The sequence below is a fragment of the Sturnus vulgaris genome, chromosome 1, assembly GCF_052056855.1.
Source record: "Sturnus vulgaris isolate bStuVul1 chromosome 1, bStuVul1.hap1, whole genome shotgun sequence".
NCBI lineage: Eukaryota > Metazoa > Chordata > Aves > Passeriformes > Sturnidae > Sturnus > Sturnus vulgaris.
This window is the reverse complement of record NC_142243.1, coordinates 57482373-57497043: the sequence shown is the minus strand read 5'-3', so window position 1 is coordinate 57497043 and position 14671 is coordinate 57482373.

The window sequence follows — 14671 nt, the reverse complement described above, 5'->3', positions numbered from 1 at the left end:
ATGGGCAACCAACACAGGAGCCAAAGGATGTTTAGCCCAATAAAAGAAGCAACATAGCAAACATCTTCTTAAGGTCTATGTACCATTGATGAATAAGCACACCAGGTTATAGCTTGAAGCCAGTGATCACACGAACATGAGCAAGAGCTCACAGAGAAACACATGCATTTCCCTGGATAATTGTATTCCTGTTATTACTCTAACTATTACTGAGTTATTAGAGTCACTAAGTTTAATAATCGTCTGCAAAGAAAGACAAGATATTAAGGCAAGGCAATCACTATTAAGTGCCTTACAGCAATGCTTTGAAAGTTGTCATTGGAGAAGCAGAGCCTGCCTAAAGGTCCTGTGAACTGGTTTCAAGGAGCAGGACAAAAATAAAGGGCTCCTGCTTCAGTGAGGACATCAGGCTCTTGGCCAAGTGCAGAAACTGTGTAAATGTTTTGTACTCTGCTAACATAAATGCAAGTCCTTGCACCTCTTTCGCTTGACCAGAAATGCTGCAGCAAGATGACAAAACTTCTGACACATGATGAGGAAAGGAACGCCCTGATTTAAAATACAATGATTTTGTATCAGATGATGGAGAGCAAGTTTGTTAGAGGCATTTTTCAGCATAGGATTCCAGCTTAAAGGACCTGCACTCAATTTGTTGGTCCTCTCTTCGGTCTCTCTGTGATCTTGGACTAGTGAGACGCTGTGCTTTCCCCTTTGGAAAAAGCAGCAGTCAGTGCTTCCCTGCCTACCTGCGTTTATGAGGACATGCTTCAGGCACAGTGCTACAGGCTGTCAGTGTGTGGGGAAGATACACTAGTAAGGCAATGTACCTGAGTGTTCCATTAGCACTACCAAGCTGAGTTTCCAATGCTCACTTGCCATCTTCCTCTCTCCAAGGCACTTATTAAACTGGAGATACAAATACTTCCTCTCTTGCAGATCAGATGTACTGATTACTTCAAGAATTTTCATCCAGCAGATCTTTAGAACATAAAACTCTGTTATCTGTCACTCACTAAAAATCAATAAATGAATTTTTAAGACCCATTTTTTAGTTATCTAGAAAAGCCAAGTAATTTACTGGCAATCTCAATACAACTTATGGTAAATGAATGCATTTTAACAACCAATGTCACTTTACATTTTCTGTTGCAACTTGGTACATTAGTGAGACAATAAATTCTGGAAATAGAACAGACTAATCACAAAAGGGACTGTGACATATGAGATTTAAGTGAATACCAGTAGTTGTACTTTGCTCCTAGGTTACATATGTGCTCGCTGAGTTCAGTAGAAAAAAAGTCACAAAGTGTAATGACAGTTGGTCTGACAACCATTCACTGGTTAGTTGTGAGCCAGTACCTCGAAGGCCACAGCTTCAGAAAGCCCAGCTTTCTGTGGAGTCATTGCTCTTCATCCTGAAATGGCACAGCAGGAGTAGAGAGTTCCTGTGCTGCCAGAGATCACTGATGGAGACCAAGAGCACTGCACTCATCAAGCTACAAAAGCAACTTGCCACATAGAATCAATGGAGAATGTTTGTCTAAACAAGATTTTCTATGCTAATTAAAACGGATACATGCCACTCAGATCTGAAATGAAAAAGCAACACAGAAATCCAGCCTATCATTATATTGCTTTGTTACTTCTGAGAATGTATTCATTAAAAGTCTTTGACATGCACAAATATCATGTAACACTCTAAGGAGGAAGATCCTGTCTTTTCAGAAACTGGTTGAAGTACTTAAGGATGCAGAAAAGGAATAACTTCACCAAAAAAAAACACCCTTTCTTGTCTATGCATTAGCCTGCAGTAAAGAAGCAGGCATTGGATATTTGGAGCAATTCATTCTGGCGGGCTCATATTAGTCACCTTCAGATGTACATTACAGATAAACTGCTCAGCAAGGTTTATATACAGTGAGGAGGGCATTAGGAGTGCAAATGTTAGGTATGTAGATCGAACAGAATGCCCATTATAGTAACTGAGAAAGTCCTGAAAACAAGTATTTGCTCTGACATAATTTTTTTCCTAAATATTGTGGTTCAGCCATAGTTGGTCACTTGGCTGGCCCACTTTGCCTGTGTGTTATCCAGGCCCTCAAATTAAAGGCTGTGGTTTGTGACAACACAATTGGGTGGGAAACCAATTCACTAAAGGGGTGAATTTTATCTTTTGTGTCTTAGAAACACACAAATTTTAATCCCAGAGATGTCAGGACTGCAGGATATGGGCACAGACAGAAAGCTGTCAAGTACCTTCTCTCAGCAGCAATGGCCAGCTCTCAAAAAGGCCATTTACAGCCAAGGGGCTGGTTTATTGAGAGTACAAAAGCTCTCTGCTTCCAAGCATGGCTCTTCTCTGCTCTCCTCCTTCAGAGTTTGCACACACCTGCAGCTTATACTTCCCAGCCATACAGAGGCTGGGGGATGGCAGGGAGCCAGCTCTTCCTTCTCTATTCCTGCACCTTCATCCCAGAGATGCCAGTGCAGAAATTCCTAAATGGCTCAGTCTGTTCACAGACCTCAAACACTGCTTTTATATACAAAGCTGCTCGTTGGGAACTGGTTAGCCAGCTTGAACTATGAATCAGCTTTATGCTGCTGTGTTTCTTCCAGAGCATTCACCTTTGGGGCAAGAATGCCATTTGTGTGTTTTGGTTTTCAATCCATACCTTCGACAAGAGATGGTGTATGAAAGCAGGCTTCCCTTGTGATAATACCACCTTTTCCCCCCTTCCACAGGGCAGTTAAACTCATAACAAGAGCTAATTCTCATCCTGCAAATATATCGATGTGTTACAAGGCAAGAGAAAATATTAATTTAATTTTTTCATTTTACAAACTTAGTTTTCTCATTTCTTGTCTGCACATGCCAAAGGAAGACAAGAATAATTTTCTCCCAACTGGCACTGCACAGGATTTTTTGTCAGTTGACGCATATAAAGACCCAAGCAGTTCAACTGTAGCTAATTTCCAGAACTGCAGGTGCAGAACCAGCCAGTCAGTACAACTAAAGCAGCGCTGTAGAAACCTGTAATTACATACATTTAGAGTTTTTCACATCGTCCAAAAAGCAATGGGATGTTTAAGTAACTTCTATTTAATCCCTTGGCTGTTACCTCCCATAAAATATTAAACAAATCCTTTATTAAAGAAGAAAAATCTCTTTTTCTCTGAATTGCCTTTTTTTTTTTTTGCAAGGTGCTTCAATTCACTGTATTTGACCTTCTGTATCTGCTCCATAAATCCATGTATTTTAACTTTCATAGTGTGACCTTTCTTATTGTCAGGTGCTTCCATGTTAACACTGCACAACCCAAAGGCCTCTTAGGAAAAATAGATATCTAATTGAATTTTGGCATACTTACAGAGAAGAAATGCTCTGGCTTCCATTGTATAGATCTCTGCTGTACCCTCAAAAGATGCTATACATCAGTTTCCTCACTTCTCCTCCATCTTTCTGCACCAAATGCCATAGGTAGAAACCACTTATCATTGGCTACATCTGTCATATTGTTTCTCATGTAGAAGCAGGCCTTGGATGAAATCAATTTGATGTGTCCTGTCATTAAATAATCTGACATTTACCCCATGCAAGACAGGAGGAAATATGGCAAAGGCTGCTATTGATCATTAGTACTGTAATCTGTGATTACACAAAAGTTTTACATTGATATTACAATAGAAAATGAACAAACTATTTGATGAGTAAAAATTGCATGCGAATGGATGCAAGAAGGCACAAATAACGGGTCATCCTTTAGATCCTTCTTAACAATTCTACACAAAGTTTTTTCACACCCCTTAGATCTTCAAACACTATCTGTATTATATTCTATGCAGCTCTATGGCCTGAGGCATAATTTGGATTTATGCAGTCTGCTAAAATCTTTCAGTGGGTGTCACCCCTAAATTTAAGGTATGTAAACACTCAAATGTTACCTTTTAAGCAAGGGCTGTATCTGCTGGGTTTGTTCTCCTAATGCCTGTTCCCTGCCTGTAGCAAGAAACAAATCGCTAGTGTCTCTTACCTAGACACAGAGGGCTTGCTTTGGGTTTTGAGAGCAACAGCTGGGAAAAGACACTATCTGTTATCAAAGCAAATACAGATATTTCAATAAAATGCATACAGAATACATTCAGCTATTTACAATATCATAGGGACTTTGGAATTCATCATGTGAAAAGAAGAATGAAGGTGCTTTCTGCTTAGGAGTATTTGCACCATGTGAAGTTCTGATACCTTTGTAGGTACAACTGAATTTTTTAGTGTAACTAACTACATGCAAGAGTCTACAAGTTAACACTGCTAGAAATTCTTCCTAAAATGTTGCTTTAGCCCACTGAAAACTGAGAGCAAAGAGACAAGGAAGAAATAATTTTCCCAGCAAATTAGAGTGTAAGTAATATGAAATATTGATCTAAAATCATAAGCCCGTGAGAATCTTATTTTTAAAAGCTGCCTGAACTGGACAACACATCCTTCCACATAAAGCAGTACAATTTTCTCTATGATACCTGGTCTCATCAGCTCCAGTCTGGTTTATTATTAATTACTTCTTAGAGATGCAGCTGTAGCTGGGAAAGCTAAATGTGGTGATGTCTGGTAGAGGTTTTTCCTTCATATTAATCCCTTTTATTCTGAATTAAAACCAGAGACTATGGAAGTTAATTCTATGCTGGCCATGCTAGAGCTATAATAACATGTGAAAAGTGCAACCTTGACAAAGAGAATTAATCACTGCTTACATGTATGGGCTCGTGAAACCAAGCAAAGGTTTACATCAGTAGGAAATGCATTTTTCTTTTTCTGATTGAAGGACATGAATCTACGTGCTTGTTCACAAACTTGGGACCATGAAACAGCAATTAGAAAAACCCATCCTTTTTAGCACTTTTACAGAAGAAATTGGATTTTCCAAGATATTTAGAAATATAAAGTTGAAAGATTTATTTGTGCAGGATTAAATGAGACAGCTGAGAAAGTGAAGGCTGGCAGCAGGGCTGTCAGTGTAGTTACCCCCAACATACAGCTATGTTCCTGCCTCAATCAGTACCATTAAATTTAACACAGAGACAGTACAGAGCCAGAGAAGATTGCTGGTGGTCCAGGAAGTTCGCAGTATGTCCTGGAAGCTGGTTACTAAAATCTCCTGAAACTAGGTCAGCATTGTAATCTCTCTGGCATGCAGGTTCCTCCATACAATCACTGATCCAGAGCACGAAGCCTGACTTGGAAAGCAACCATCTGAGCAACAGATTAGTCACTCAATAGTGGCTAGAGTACCTAACAGGGGATCCAGACTCAGATCCTTCTGCTACAGATTCAAAATACTCTCCCACTTCCTAGGCATGTACTTTCATACACATACTCAGAGAACCATCCCTGTTTAGGTTGTGGGATGAAATCAGGTTGTTGTGCAGCTGGCAGGAGCCGCGGGGCAGAGGAGGCTGAGCAAAAAAGGGAGACTCATGATAACCTGGCAGTGGCAGCACTTGAAGTCCCAGGGGATTCATTCTGAGCTGTCGCTCCTCATACAGGTATAGGTGCTTAACTTGCTTAATCATCGATAGTCAAACATTGAAGGAGCACAGTTTCAGGCTGCAAGCACCACCCTGCTTTGCACCTATGGTCTTTACTATTTTCCCCTCTCTTTCCAGCTCCCTGTCTATATCCCTCGATGTACATTAACCAAACACATCCCGGAGGTTAAGTGCCTCTTTCAGGATGCATGGGATGTGCAGGAGTAAATCCCTTTGCCCTGAGATAGGAAGTGATGCAGATAGCTCCATTCTTAGGTAAATGCTTGAACTATTAGACAATTATACAAAACAAAGGAAATAGAGCTCCTGCCTCTTTTTTTTTAGGCAAGAAGCCGTTTGCTGAGCTTTGTTCCTAATTACTTTTTGTCTCTAAAGACATTAAGTCTGTTCAGAGATTTCAGCCCAGACCCCTCTCTCTCATATTTCTGAACTGCTGTAGTGCTACATAAGGTGCTAAGCAGGCAGATCCTAAGTTCTTTGGAAAAGGGGTTGCCTGTTGCTCTGTATTTGGCCTGCATCCAGATAGAGACAGTTCAATCCCCTTGAGGATCTGATGCATCTAAATGCCTGTTCAATATCCCAGAAGAATTCTGCACTGAAGGAAAGAATCAAGTGGAGAATTTTTCAGTCTTTAATCAATTATTAATTTGTAAGAGCATCTATTCCTAAGAGTACCGGTCTCATCCTATGCCCAGGTTCTTATCTTTAATAATTCACTTTGGACTGAAGAACCCTAAATTATTAAGATGAGACCCACTTTTAATTCTCTGTATATCTATTGGGAGTTGCTTATCTTTGCTATGACTAAAAATTATTTTCTCTTGTTTTCCTTTAGTCATGCACTAAGTTAAATAGCGTACATAACCTTGATCTTTGCTCCTACATTTCCATTCAAATTCTGCTAAACGTTCCTCATGCTCAAAAAGCAAGCAAGAGCATGCACTTTTTTCCAATTAGGAAAACAAGAAGATAGAGTCTTGACAAGAAATTATATTTCTATGACAGCACTTTCTAGTTGCTACAGTGTAAAAACTATGCTGGTTAACCCTGTAGCCAGGCAGCATTGCAGATATTTAGAAGAATAGACATAGAAAATGTGATTGCTCAAATTCTCAGTGACAGGACAGGAAACTGCCACAATGTATGCCATGATGAATGAGTTGAGACCCTACTCATTTTAAAGAAAAATGCCTTGCCTGAGCAACTCTTAAGTGATAAAACTCCCCGGAATACTTTCATGAAACCTCTGTCAGCCTCTGGATTTTAGTGACAGCAGTGTTTCTCTGCTCTGTCTCACTTCATTGGGCTGCACAGGGATTTGCCTACAAGTCATGAGAACCTGTGTCATTCTGCAACACAGCAGTCATTGCAGCACGCAAAGGAGGACTGGAAATCATCCCAGGTTAAACTGGCAAATTTCTGTGGGCTCAGAATCAAGTTACATAGAACAACACAGACCTCAGCAGCTTTGATTCATAGGCACTTCTACGAGCTGTTTTTGTTATGGAAGTGACTTACCTAAAGCCAGACCTTAAGTACACACCACAGCAGTCACAAGGGAGAAAGTTCAGTGAATGGGTTTACTCATCCTCCCAGGGCTGTCTGCCCTTTCTGCAGCCCCTGGGACAGCTTTGTTTCTGGACAAGTGACTGAGATGTGAGTCACAGGTGAAGTCCTGCCAGCTTGTGAATGGCCACTGAATGTTCAGGATGAGTAACAGTGCAGACAATGAGATGAAAGGAAAGACAGAGAGAGGCTGAAGAGACGTGCCTCCCAGACTGAACAACTATATGAGGACACGAAAATCCCCAAGATCTTTACCAGACCTTTCAATAAATGGGCATGTAACTTCCTTTGCCAGTCAAACTAATAGAAATCACAAGAAGACTGCAAAGCTGGAGAGGGTCTTACGTCTGACATAGGCCCCCAGCAAAAAGTGGCTAATGCCGCTTGGGAGAAAGATGAACCAAAATCTCTTTTCTTATTCTTATGAAAACACACACATTTCAAAAAACCCAAACTCAGTTCCTTTTTGATCTCCAAGTGCTGGCAGTTGCCTCATGCCATGAGAATGAGACATTATTCCCCTTCTATAAATAAAGAATAACATTATGGGTTCTGTCATTATCCATATGAGCACCAAATCTTCTGATCCCCACTAAAGTATTTGCTTTGCTTCAGGCTCAGGGCTTCCACAGTTTAGTTGAGCTCCATGTTGCACTTCACTTCTAATAAACTCATGCTCTGTCGGGGAGAAATTATATGGGACAGGTATGTGACTATGTTAAGGCAACATTAAACCTCTACATACACTGAATGATACCACCTGCATTCAGGTACAGCAGCAGGGGCCACATCTACCAAAACACAGAGATGATGATGCATGACCCTCTCTCTTTCCTTAACTGCGAGTTTGGTTTTGTTGAGTGTTGAAAAGCTTCATCATATTCTCCAGGGTTCATTTACATGGCATCTGTAACTTAAGAACCAGACTCAGAATATGCCCCATAGAAAAAAGACCCATGATGTAAGAGGTCAATCAAACAACAGTAATCTGAAGGATTACTAAGAGGAGCTTTTAAGGATCACAAAGCACTTCTCAAAAACTCAGCAATTTTTTTAAGTGGGTGACTTTCTGGTGCTACATTTTCTTCCCTTCCCACAATGGAGATACTACTTTTCTAATTTAATAATTTCTACATTTGAAACTCCTCCCTAATACTTATTCTTTGTAGGCTGATCTAGCAGAAGATGAATCAGTGGTTACAATTCCGCCTGAGACTCAAGTCTCACTGGGTGCCCACTTTGTGATGGGTTCACCCTGGATTTTAAGCAAGTCATGAATCTTATTTTCCTATTTTCCTATTATGATGATAAAGCATCTAGCAGATAGGGTTGTTACAAAGATACATTTTTTGTATCAATGTGGCAGCTGTAGTGATGTAAACCTGTAAGATGCAGATAAAGAAGCTGTAATAACATTATAGAGAAGCCCTTCAGCTCTTCATGCACCGATGAGACGTATGCTTACTGGATATTGAGAAAAAGCCACAAGGAAAGGAGTTCTGATCCACCTGAAATTCATAACGTGATTGAGCTCACTGGAATAAGGATTAGCTGTTCTGTATTTGAAACAGGAGTAGTACAGTCAGAAGAAGGTTTTTAAATACTGTCCTGGGGCTGTCAATCGGCAGGTACATGATAAATCTGTAGAGCCCCGAATTATCTTATGGTATTATGTAACATCATAAAACATATTTGCCTTTCTACTCCGGAGTATGGAGCTGTACAACAATCCCTCCCCCACTGCCAAGGCACTGCACAGCCTTGTTAATTAATACCTGGGATTGTCTTTCTGTTACGTGTCCAGGCTTTTCCTTTCTGATGCAGACTGGTTTGATTCCCACAAATGAGCCTGCAAGCAAGTGATTACACTCTCTGCATTTCGTGCACAGGTATGGAAACCAGCCTGTTCCATCAAAGTCTGGATGCTGCCTGGAGAGTGTGTGGGAACTGGGCGCAGGGGACTTTTCTCGCCCTTTACAAAAGTTTAGTGCTGGGTATGGTATTAAGCTCCTGGAGGAAATATGCCAGTAAAAACCACACACACCTGAGCTTGATAAGAATCTGTGTTTTTTTAGCATCTCAATTGTCTTTTTACCCAAATAGAATGGATTCATTTACTTTATTATTTATATTAAATAAACAAAGACTTATGGCACTTGGGAGAAATCTAGAGCATTGTCCACACAATTAACTTCCAATAAAGCCAGAGCACAGTGAGGAACTGCACACCAGGACACTATCTCTGACCAGGTCTGCTGGCTATCTGAGATTTTATTTAGGGAGTATGGCGTCCAGCCTTCTCAGATTTCTCTTTCTTTTATATATTTGGATCATCTTTATCCTTGCGTCACTTGGTTACATGCACTCTACCTACCCTGAATGCCCCACCTGCATAGCCTTGTGATAACCTTTCAGACACTTCATAGCCCCGAGGCCTGCCTTCGTTAAGTGAATTTAATCACCATCAAAATGAGAAGCTGAGCAACGCTTTGCTAGATGTAGCAGCACTAACTGCTTAGTGCTAATTCCTTTCCCAGATTGTGTTATTAAAACACAGAGTGAAAAGTGTGGGGCAAGTTGAGTAATTTCCTTGCTACAGAAAGGTCAAAGCTGAGAAAACATCAGCTACAGTGATGTGCGAAGGTTATTGTCACAAATACAGTTTGCTAATTAAAGATGTGGGGCTTCTCATTATATCTACTGGAACAACTCCACCAATGTGGGAGGTGTCAGGGTCATAAGACAATCTCTCTCTTAACTTGGGCAAGCAGTCCTAGAAAGAAAGTAAGGGAAGCCTTGCTGCATGGAAGATGAAAGTAGCATGGAAAGCATTTATGTCTCCGGCCCTGAAGGTGGAAGTGGGGCACCTCTACCTTACCCCAAGGCAGGACTGATGTCAGTGCTAATCTTGAAAAAAAGCCGTGAGGAATTCAGTCTTTTACATATGAGAATATTGTAATTTTCTTGCAGGTTGTTGCTGTTTTTGTTTTTTAAGAGTGCACGGACTTATGATATTTTTCTTAAAGCCTCAGCTCCAGGAAGCAAGTGATTATATGAGAAATTCAGCTGTAAATTGAAATGATAAGAAACAGTTTCTAGCCTCATAGCTATATGGAGAAGAAAAATGGGATGGAGAAAATAGAATCCCTAAGGTTCAAAATTAGTAGGGCAAAAAGTCCAATCCCAAAAATAATCCTGATTCTTCAGTTTTTTACGTCTGTGAGAGATAAACACTGATAACATAAAATTACAATAATGTCAAGACAAAGGTATTAACGCAGATGTTCTGGCACATTTATCAGCTTTTGTCCTCCCAGTCCTCAGCATTTAAATACTTTCCATTAGAAACAGCCTTTGTCTTCCTTCTGCCAACAGAGTCTGGAAGCTGACTTGGCAGAGCACAGCACCCACCATGCTCTCCCTCCCTTTTGGCTATAGGTGAAGAGACCTCTTTACATACAGAGCCAACTCCTCCATTCCCTTGATTTTCCACGGGTTTAAGTTACCCTGCATTCTCCCTGGTGAAAGAGCAGATATTGGCACAGGGCGATGAAATGCTTTGCAACTCCTCAACATGAAAAATACAGCAAAAGAGGAGGTGTAATTATTAACGCATGAGCTAGATGAGACTGTCTGAGAACTTGGAAGCAAACCTAAAATTGCAAGCAAGATCAAACTAGTCACCTGAGGGAGGGTGGAGGGGGACAATAAAACTTATTTCTCAGGGCAGAAAGGCAACAGCAGTCTTGTTGGTGCATGTTAGCAAAGGTACTCATTTTCCTCATTTTCTATCTGAAAATTAAGGTTTTATAAGGCACATATATCCTTTGTCATACTTCAGAAAACATCTGGAACTAGACTCAACTAAATGGTACTCTGCACCTCACAGCTTGTGCCTCTAGGTATGCCATTAAAATTGGTCCCTCGTTTATTGGTTTATGCTTGCTGAGGTGTGAATGGCATGTTCGTGCATATCTGACTAACAACTGATAAACAATGTGAACAGACTGAGCCTTTGTGGATGAAGACAATTTGTTATTTATCAGGTACATTTATCTCCCGTGTTTCTTGGAGCTCAGTTGCTCTCCCCCAGGGCTCAGAAACAGCGGTTGGGTGCCTTAGGGCTGGACCAGTCCTCCTCTGAAGTCTCTGTCTTGCACACCAGCTTCTTCCTTATCTGTTTCAGTAACATCTCAAAGACCCAAAGAGGACAGCATCACTTTACACTTTATACCAACTAAAAGGCACTCCCCGGCTTGAATAACCAAGAAACATAAACACCTTCCTCTTCCTCCACTCTCGTTTGCCAGCCTTCCAGCTCTGTGCCCACCCTTGAGCCCCTGAGAGCAGAGCAATGTATGGGCTTTCCAATACCTGCCTGTCCTGGCTGAATTCATAGGCCACTTCCCTCGTGTTCTTGCTCCTCTTATGCACATACTCCTGCTGCTTCTCTGCCGATGAAAAACTACCACACAGGTTCTACATGGCTCTCCTTGGCATGACCCACAGAGCAGGAGGCACGTTTCCAGCAGGGGTATAGGGGACAATGACACAGATTTGATAACAGCCCTTCTTTATTTATTTATTTTAACTTAACTTTTAGCAATTCTAAAATTTCTTTTCCCACAAGAGCAATGCCTGTGCCTGCCGTAGTGCCCTGTGAGACCCACAGCAGGAATGCCACATCACTTAATGAGTCATAATCAGCATCTGGAACACATCTGGCCATGGCTATCCAGGTAGATGTAGACAGAATTTGAGCAAAAACATTTCAAAAAACAGATGAAAGGAATGTACACTTTGATATAAAATGTAAAAAAATGTAACAGGAGACTTTCCTTAATTAACTTGTCATAGTAATGTTTGCTACACCCTCTAAAGCACCCACATAGACAAGTAAATAGAAAAATAAAGAAAGGCTAAAAGAGATAAAGTAAACCACAAATCACATTGTTCAAATTTTACCTTAAGCAATACTTTATGGAAATCTGACCTGTTTCACCCCAAATATATATATCCTGTGCTTCCAAACAAATGGGAACCACATCTAATTCTTTTGCAGCAAGGCTCTGATCTAGGATGAATTATAATTTTAGCTCTGTTACCAGCCTCATCTACTACACTGGGTGGCAAATTATTCAACCATATTGTGCTTCAATTCCTTGGTCTGTCCAATGATGATACTTTTTCCAGCCTTCTCTGAGCAAGTTCCTCACAATATCTTTCTGAGAAGGCTTATTTCAATGTGAAGCAGAGCCTTCTGCCCCAGTTGCAAGTGGCACATTAAGGTTACATATTTGGTGGCATTGTTACAAAAGGGCACTGCAGAATTCCGAGATTAATTTGTTTTAGACCTGTTAGAAGGAAAACGGCCAGTTGAGTGTGGTACGAGTGTATCTGAACAGATGACAAGCTCTCCCTTTGCAGCAGCAGACATCTGCCCTTTCTTCTGTAATTAGAAGCAGGAGTATCTCCTATGGTTACACTGAAATGGACCAAATTAAATAGTAACCCTCACTGTTCTTCATAATTAATATTCTTTCCTCACACTGCCTCTGCCTCCTTTGATGACTTTAACACTAGCTGTAATGAACCATCCTCTATGCTTAAGTCTCTTAGTCATAGCTTAAGAAAACCCCAAACAATTTAGTTTGTTCCATCACTTTCAATCATATTCTCCCTCTTCTACGAAGTACATACAAATCAGGCAGCAACCATGTTCTGCTCGCTTTAGGACAGAAATCCTGTGTCTTGACACAGTTAAAACAGACTTGAATGGCTCTTTTTTCTCACTGCTTGGACTCAAATAACACTTAAACATGGTACATTGGGGAGCAGATCTCTAGAAGTGATATTTTTGTTTTTTGTTACCATCCACCACAATGGAAGAAGTCAACAACATACTAACAAGAGAGAGGGAAGACATTAACCTTTTATCCCCACCAGAAATGCTTCCTCCAGCAGAATGCTTGGAATGAAGCCACTGTTGTGTCCCTATCTCCAATGCAATATTACTTAAAAATAAAATAAAAATCCCACCCACTGGATGAACTCCCTTAACAGGAACTTTTATACATCTGGATGGAGCTGCCTCCCAGTACAAACAGTTTCTGTTTTCAGAGGCTGCCAGGTATTGCAAAGCTGAAATTCCTGTTTGGACTTATTTGGATCACAAGTCCCAAGACAGCAGAGAAAAGAAAGAGTAGTAGCAAAAATAAATACTCCAAGGGTGAAGTACCAGCTGCCTCATCATTATAGCAAAAACATGGACTTATTTTATTAGTGTTTATTAATAAAAAAATAGTAATAAATAATTACTCTTCCCATTGTTTTTTTTCCGAGAAAATAAAAAAGTTATTCCATTACTCAAGGCAAGAAACCATGACTCTAAGTCTTCTTCTATTGTAAAATACTGTTAGTTTTCTATATCCATTTCCCTTATTTTTCTTACACCTTTTGAAAGCTGTGTCATGAATATTGATTGAAAAACCTTATAACAGTTACAAAACTAAAGAAGAAAATAAGCAAGACATACACACACAAAAGAGTGTTTTGATAAGCAGTGGAGATTTGCCGAAGAGTAAATGAGGGTGGGCAACAGCACTGTGTTATTCTGATGCTTAGTCAAAAAAGGTGCAAATATTTTGGCACAGAAAAAGGTTCGATTCCTAGAATATGTACAGGAAAGGAGAAAAGCACTAAAAGCATAAAAAGAAATTCCAGGCCACAAATAAATTAATCTTACTTGCCTTTCCAGGTTCATTTCTGGCTCACCAGAAGCCTCCTCCTTTTTATATCCCTATTTTCATTAATTTTATCTGCCCTCTTTCTGTCTGACACCTATGTTGCCCTTCACACTTTCTTGCCTGATGAATCTCTCTGTAATTCTGTGGATTAATTGGTCAAGAGGAATGAGAGTTTCAGGACATTTTTCTCTTCTATGGAACATGAGTACTTTTTTTAAAAAGTCTTACTTGAGGACATAATTTATTGTTTTAAAGTAAAGAAGGGGTAGCTGTCTCTCAGGTGTTTCACAGACAGGTACCTATTTCTGAGTGTTACAGGAACAAGAAAAACACTGTCAACCACCAGTCCACCCAGACATGAAGAAGGATATGTTGGTTTGTTCTGCAGGTTTATACTGAGGAAGAAAGCTGTTCTGTTTACATGGACACCTCATCTGGTTTTTCCAGGCAAAGAAATGCTTGACTCATGAATGCCTAAAATATTTCACTCCCTTTTCCTACAAGCCAGATTAGATCAAATATACACAGCTGTCATGAATAGATGAGTCTTCTTCTACCTTTCCTAAAACTGAACAAAGACACATTTTCAGGTGTCTGCATCCAACAAGACCTGATTTAGTAGTGGTACCTCCTGAATTACTGGTATAAGGTGCAAGGCGTTTAAAAACATATTTTTAAGAAAGTTGAGTGTCCTTTACATTACAAAAACTGATAGAAAAGAAATTGCAATTGAGCTTCTTTTTTTAAAATACATGTTACTCAAATCTGATGGCTTAATGACATCATTTAGCAACTACATGTCCAAATATTGTGAC